Source organism: Labrus mixtus, chromosome 4 (genome assembly GCF_963584025.1).
Source record: "Labrus mixtus chromosome 4, fLabMix1.1, whole genome shotgun sequence".
NCBI classification, from domain to species: Eukaryota; Metazoa; Chordata; class Actinopteri; order Labriformes; family Labridae; genus Labrus; species Labrus mixtus.
Genome location: NC_083615.1, coordinates 35,001 through 42,500, shown reverse-complemented (window position 1 = coordinate 42,500; position 7,500 = coordinate 35,001). Strand labels below are relative to the sequence as shown.

At 46.5% G+C, this 7,500-nt stretch overlaps 1 protein-coding gene and 1 long non-coding RNA gene across 2 annotated transcripts in view; one reads left to right on the top strand and one right to left on the bottom strand.

The window, feature by feature from the left end:
* Positions 1-109, bottom strand: part of LOC132972286 (uncharacterized) — a 608-nt gene extending 499 nt beyond the window's left edge. The window contains exon 1 of the long non-coding RNA XR_009672896.1: positions 1-109. This exon is cut by the window's left edge and continues 260 nt beyond it. This is a non-coding gene — a long non-coding RNA (uncharacterized LOC132972286).
* Positions 1-7,500, top strand: part of LOC132973467 (A-kinase anchor protein 13-like) — a 60,697-nt gene that overhangs the window by 35,554 nt on the left and 17,643 nt on the right. The gene's annotated exons all lie outside the window — the stretch shown is intronic.

Here is a 7,500-nt window from a genome sequence, read left to right as displayed (position 1 = left end):
ATCCATCGGTCTGAAACCCCAGTGCATGCTGGGAGTGACCCAAACACAAAGACCTCATTGAAGTCAGTCACATGATCAGGAAGTCAAGTCACAGCTCTGTGTTACTGTCACTGAGTGGTGTGCAGGCCTGTCACTCTGGTTCATATCTTCATGGTTCAGTTTGATATAGAAAGCATGCTCACATATTTCATTGTGTTGTAGTTTGGATGTTGATTAGGGGGCAGCGAGCTCAGAGGGGTCAGACTTTATTTGTTCTTCACTCCAGCTGTGGACTTTGTGTATGTCTGTATTTATACATACATTACATTTAAATCTCCAATATTGATCCTAGTTTGAGCACGTTTCTGCTCGTGGAGCTTATTAGAAACATGCAGAGGCTTTTTAGGTCGGGTACAATCACTTCTATCTGAACCACTTCTCTTGACCGCTTCCATCGCTGCAACACCTGTTGACCTGATAACTGCTCTCATATCTGACAAACCGAGGGGCGTCCAAAACAGCCGTGCGGGGGGGGGGGGGGGGGGGTGTCTTAAAAGCGCCTACCTTCTCTGGTCCAAACAAATCCAGAGCATTCAGGAGCAGAATCTAAAGTTAGAAGGAGGACATACTGACTGCTTGTCAGAGAAGCCAGCACTTCAACATGTTTCCTTAATGTCTGATCACATAGTAAGATACCTTTATCATTTCACTCTCTACACATCTCACTGATAATCCTTTAACTCACATTAAAGGAGAAGGACCTGCTGTTGTATTTAACAGACTGCCATCTGCTGCCCCCTGCTGGTCACTGCAGGTATAACTCCTTCCAGATGTTTTCACACTCTGTCTCTCTCTCTGCATCACAGCTGGATGGTGTACGACTGCTGTTTCCATGGTACCTGCTGTGTGTGTGCTGCTGATTGGTTACAGATGAATGTGATCCAGTCAATAGAGGACAGTTTTACACCCTGACTGACCAAGTAGGACAAAGAGAGGACAAAGAGTGAATCACTAACACAGTGTTTCAATGAGACAGGAGATACTTTAACTCCACAGAGAGACAGTCATGGCCCTTTTCTCCACAAGTCTGAGTAACACTAAGACAATGTTAAAACTGCTTTAGTCCTGGGGTTCTATTTCTGTATGAAACATCTGCTGTAAATGTAAGAATGTGCACAGTGGTCTAACAGTGCACAGTGGTCTAACAGTGCACAGTGTTATAACGGTGCACAGTGGTCTAACGGTGGTATAACGGTGCACAGTGGTCTAACGGTGCACAGTGGTATAACGGTGCACAGTGGTCTAACGGTGCACAGTGGTCTAACGGTGCACAGTGGTCTTACGGTGCACAGTGCTATAACAGTGCACAGTGGTCTAACAGTGCACAGTGCTGTAACAGTGCACAGTGGTCTAACAGTGCACAGTGGTCTAACAGTGCACAGTGGTCTAACAGTGCACAGTGCTGTAACAGTGCACAGTGGTATAACAGTGCACAGTGGTCTAACAGTGCACAGTGGTATAACAGTGCACAGTGCTGTAACAGTGCACAGTGGTCTAACAGTGCACAGTGGTATAACAGTGCACAGTGGTATAACAGTGCACAGTGCTGTAACAGTGCACAGTGGTATAACAGTGCACAGTGGTCTAACAGTGCACAGTGGTCTAACAGTGCACAGTGGTATAACAGTGCACAGTGGTCTAACAGTGCACAGTGGTATAACAGTGCACAGTGGTATAACAGTGCACAGCGGTATAACAGTGCACAGCGGTATAACAGTGCACAGTGGTCTAACAGTGCACAGTGGTCTTACAGTGGACAGTGGTATAACAGTGCACAGTGGTCTTACAGTGCACAGTGGACTAACAGTGCACAGTGGTCTAACAATGCACAGTGGTATAACAGTGCACAGTGGACTAACAGTGCACAGTGGTCTAACAGTGCACAGTGGTCTAACAGTGCACAGTGCTATAACAGTGCACAGTGGTCTAACAGTGCACAGTGCTATAACAGTGCACAGTGGTATAACAGCAGTGCACAGTGGTGTAACAGTGCACAGTGCTATAACAGTGCACAGTGGTGTAACAGTGCACAGTGGTGTAACAGTGCACAGTGCTGTAACGGTGCACAGTGGTGTAACGGTGCACAGTGGTATAACGGTGCACAGTGGTCTAACAGTGCACAGTGGTCTTACAGTGCACAGTGGTGTAACTGTGCACAGTGGTGTAACAGTGCACAGTGCTGTAACAGTGCACAGTGGTGTAACTGCACAGTGGTGTAACAGTGCTGTAACAGTGCACAGTTGTGTAACAGTGCACAATGGTGTAACAGTGCACAGTGCTGTAACAGTGCACAGTGGTATAACAGTGCACAGTGGTCTAACAGTGCACAGTGGTCTTACAGTGCACAGTGGTATAACAGTGCACAGTGCTGTAACTGTGCACAGTGGTGTAACAGTGCACAGTGCTGTAACAGTGCACAGTGGTCTTACAGTGCACAGTGGTGTAATAGTGCACAGTGGTGTAATAGTGCACAGTGCTGTAACAGTGCACAGTGGTCTTACAGTGCACAGTGGTGTAATAGTGCACAGTGGTCTAACAGTGCACAGTGCTGTAACAGTGGACAGTGGTATAACAGTGCACAGTGGTCTAACAGTGCACAGTGGTATAACAGTGCACAGTGGTATAACAGTGCACAGCGGTATAACAGTGCACAGCGGTATAACAGTGCACAGTGGTCTAACAGTGCACAGTGGTCTTACAGTGGACAGTGGTATAACAGTGCACAGTGGTCTTACAGTGCACAGTGGACTAACAGTGCACAGTGGTCTAACAATGCACAGTGGTATAACAGTGCACAGTGGACTAACAGTGCACAGTGGTCTAACAGTGCACAGTGGTATAACAGTGCACAGTGCTATAACAGTGCACAGTGGTCTAACAGTGCACAGTGCTATAACAGTGCACAGTGGTATAACAGCAGTGCACAGTGGTGTAACAGTGCACAGTGCTATAACAGTGCACAGTGGTGTAACAGTGCACAGTGGTGTAACAGTGCACAGTGCTGTAACGGTGCACAGTGGTGTAACGGTGCACAGTGGTATAACGGTGCACAGTGGTCTAACAGTGCACAGTGGTCTTACAGTGCACAGTGGTGTAACAGTGCACAGTGGTGTAACTGTGCACAGTGGTGTAACAGTGCACAGTGCTGTAACAGTGCACAGTGGTGTAACTGCACAGTGGTGTAACAGTGCTGTAACAGTGCACAGTGGTGTAACAGTGCACAATGGTGTAACAGTGCACAGTGCTGTAACAGTGCACAGTGGTATAACAGTGCACAGTGGTCTAACAGTGCACAGTGGTCTTACAGTGCACAGTGGTATAACAGTGCACAGTGCTGTAACTGTGCACAGTGGTGTAACAGTGCACAGTGCTGTAACAGTGCACAGTGGTCTTACAGTGCACAGTGGTGTAATAGTGCACAGTGCTGTAACAGTGCACAGTGGTCTTACAGTGCACAGTGGTGTAATAGTGCACAGTGCTGTAACAGTGCACAGTGGTGTAACTGTGCACAGTGGTATAACAGTGCAGTGTTAAAAAGACGACGTTGTCCTTATGCATGTACAACCGCTGTTTATTCTCTTTTCACAGAAACACAGCAGAACTCTGTGTGTGTGTGTGTGTGTGTGTGTGTGTGTGTGTGTGTGTGTGTGTGTGTGTGTGTGTGTGTGTGTGTGTGTGTGTGTGTGTGTGTGTGTGTATGTGTGCAGAGCTCCATTTCTGCTGAGGGGGGCAGCAGAGAGGCAGCACATGGAGGGACAGATGTGGAGGGTGGGGTGAGAGAGAGAGAGAGAGAGAGGGAGAGAGAGAGGGAGGGGCTGCTGTTGTGAACAGATGTGGGCAGAGAGGCTCATTTTCCAACAAGAAGGAGCACCAGATAGCGACCTGTGACTGAGGACATGACAGACGGATTGAAACTTTTCCTTCATCTTTCTGCCGTGATCAGTAAAGACGGGGTTAAAGTGAGCTGCGTGTCGTTCTGGCCCGTCTCTCTCACTCCTCCTCAGATAATTAGAGGGACAGAAATGTTTAGTTTCAGATGATCCTGCAGCTCTGGAAACTGCTGCTCGTGCTCGGATGATTTTTTTTTTGGTGCTGGGAGCTCCACCCTGAGCTGGTGTTTGATTTAGTGACGGAGCAGAGTGTGTGTTAACAGCATGTACGACAGACACAGAAGGAGGTACAGCTTCTGTGGTAAAGGAGAGGCCACTGTGGATGTGGTGCTGATTAAGGTACGGCTGTGTGTGTGTGTGTGTGTGTGTGTGTGTGTGTGTGTGTGTGTGTGTTTGTGTAGATACTTTGAAATGTCGTCTCTTTTTAAACTTTCTCTCTGCAGCCTCTCAGCTCTGATGCTAACGTCTCTCTTTTAAGTTTTTTTCTTTCAAACTTTATTGGGTCGTCTCCAGCTCCAGCTGGGTGTGCCGTGTGTTGTTGTTTTCACTTCAGTCCGTCAGTGTGATCTTTATTCACTAACACAGTTCAAAAAGTGAAAGCAAACACACTTTTCTCTTCATGCTGCTTGAAGTGTTTCTGAGTTTTCAAACTTCAGCTCCCAACATGCTCGGGGGCAGACACACAGGAATTAGAGTGTTACTATGGAGACAGTGGGTGTTGTCTGTTTGGCTAACGTGGCTCCTCAGAGAGAGAGGGATGAGGTGAAGACACACAGCAGCTTCTACACTGTGAAAACTTTATAATCCACCTGATGAAAGTTCCTTCAGCACTGAGTGTGAGAGCCAGGGCTGAAACCAACACTGATGTTTCAAGACTTCCTCCAGTGTCAGACTTACACCCGTCAACATGTTCTCTCGTGTTTGACTTCAAAACAGGTCAGAGTTTGTTCAACAGGTGACTACTTCTAACCAATAAAAACCTCTCCTCTGAATCAGTATTGAGGTGAAACAGCCTGCAGCATTAACTTGTTACGACACAACGGAAACACATCGGTTCAAATCCAAGCAGCAACCTGTTGAAAAGTGAAGCTGATGCTGAAGTGTAACATCCTGCATTTCATCAAGTGTCCACTAGAGGCTGGCTGCAGGAACACAGGAAGTCACATACACACCCATTCTAAAAAGCCTGTTTTTACAGCAGAGATTTACAGCCTGGTTCAAAAAACCAAATAGGTGTGATTAGCTCATGTCTCGATGGACACACACTGTACGGGGGGTGAATGTTTTGATGACTCATCAGTTTTGATTTGATGAAGGATAAGAGTTATTCACAATAAGGCGTGTAGCTGACCTGATTGACAGGTGGGCGCGGTGTAACGGTTTGTCAGGAGGTTTAAAACCCGCCTCAGCTCCAGCTCTCAGCCTGTCGTTAGGTTGACTGAAAGTTAGACTGAGACAGCATTTCCAGCATGGAGACCGCCATCGATGGGACTCCAGCGCCCCCTGCAGGAACAGATGGGGGACGACACTCAGGCTTTGTCCAGTAATCCTTACAGTCTGTGGTTCTGCCACATCATTTGCTGATAGGCAGATGTTTGTCGACAGCTCCTTTATCAGCTGATTGCGATGTTAAAGAGTCGGTGCATCCCTGATTTTATTAATGAGAAGATAAACGTTCAGTATGACATCATCACTCGTCTGTGACAGTTTGTTTGAGGGCTGTCAGCTCTCTCCTGCCCTTCAAGATAAATCTGATTTTGATTAAGACTTTAGTGCAGTGCTGCATTCAGGTCCTCGGATGGGCCCAGTTTCTTCTGACTTCAGTGTGTTCTCAGTTCCCGTCTGTCGGGAGTCTCTCTGTGTGGAGGTTCCTGGTTTGAATCCCCGTCTGTCAGGAATCTTTCTGTGAGGAGGTTCCTGGTTTGAATCCCCGTCCTTCAGGAGTCTCTCTGTGTGGAGGTTCCTGGTTTGAATCCCCGTCCTTCAGGAGTCTCTCTGTGTGGAGGTTCCTGGTTTGAATCCCCGTCCTTCAGGAGTCTCTCTGTGTGGAGTCTGTGTGTTCTTCATGTGTGGGTTCTCTCCTGGTTCTCCGTCTTCCTCCCACAGTCCAAAGACATGCTCGTTAGGTTAACTGCTGACTCTAAATTGTCTGTAGGTGTGAATGTGAGTGTGTCTGGTTGTCTGTCTCTATATGTCAGCCCTGTGATTGGCTGGTGATCAGTCCAGGGTTTAACCCTGCCCCTTGCCCAATGACAGCTGGGATTGGCTCTGGTGCCCCGCGACTCCAAACAGGAAAGCGGTATAGATAATGGATGGATGTAAATCACTCTTTTGATCGGGTTGTTAAAAGGTCAACCAGATCAGACTTCCTTAAAATGCTTAATACCATTTACAAAGAGGCCTCTGGGAGTTCCACTTCCTCAGGATCAAATAAATAATACATAGGTATAAATATATATCTACATTACTCTGGGACTGCAGGGAAATGTAGTCCCTTAACATAAAAAGAAGGGAGTTTTCATGTGATCTTGTAGTTCTCCTGTGATCTTGTAGTTCTGCTGTGAACATCATTTGTAGTTCCTTGCTGAAGGTTTGAATGTGTTAGTCATGTTTTGTAGCTTGAGAAACGTGTCCATCAGAGGAAGATAAAGTGTTCTCACAGGGCTCAGCTGGGCTCTGATAAAAGCTGCCCGTTGTCTCTCTCTGTGCTGGATGTCGATAAAAGACGTGGCAGGCGACATGGACACATTACAAATGATCCTTTCAGTCATGAAGACGAGGGAATAAAGGAGTCTTTGGCTTGGTTGATTAACATCACTCTGATAAATATGAGGTCACGTTGGCGGCTCCGCCTACAGTCAGACAGGAAGCTCATGAACCAAAACACCCAGAACATGCAGAATATTTGTATAATGAGCATGATCCATTAACCACCACATTCAGAGCACAGTTCTTATCCCTGTTCATGTCTCTCTTTATTCCCTCACATAGACTTGTTCTTCTGGTGTGTCCCTTCAGAATAAAAGCTTCTCTGTCACTTAGTGAGGAGAAGAGGAAATTACTCAAAATGACAGACAAGAATGATGTGAAAGGCCAAATATCCGACGCTTTATAAACTTCTTATTGAGCCTCTCGTGGTGTTCTGGGCAGGGCCGATTCTAGAGTCTGTTGGGGCCCGAGGCAAAACCTCACAAGGGCCCCCTCCAGCCAGAGTTCATCACCATTAAGTGATAAATATTCTAAAAACATCACTATTTAAATCACTCCTCACATTAATAGAATATAATTTATAACCATCATTTTTTATTAACAGCTTCAAATAAAATAACAATAATTTACTTTTACATGAGGTCGTCATTATCTGCGTCTCGTACTTCTGTCTCGCTGTCTTTTTTCCCTAGCAGACCGATAACTCATAATTTTCCTTTGATGACTTTTATCAACAAACTATCAGATGGGGCCCCCCGAGGGAGGTTTCCTACTGTCATTGCAAACATTGTGCATTTCATGCCACTGCTGTATTCAATCTTTGAAAGCCCTGCGGGGCCTATTACTGGCATGGGGCCCTGAG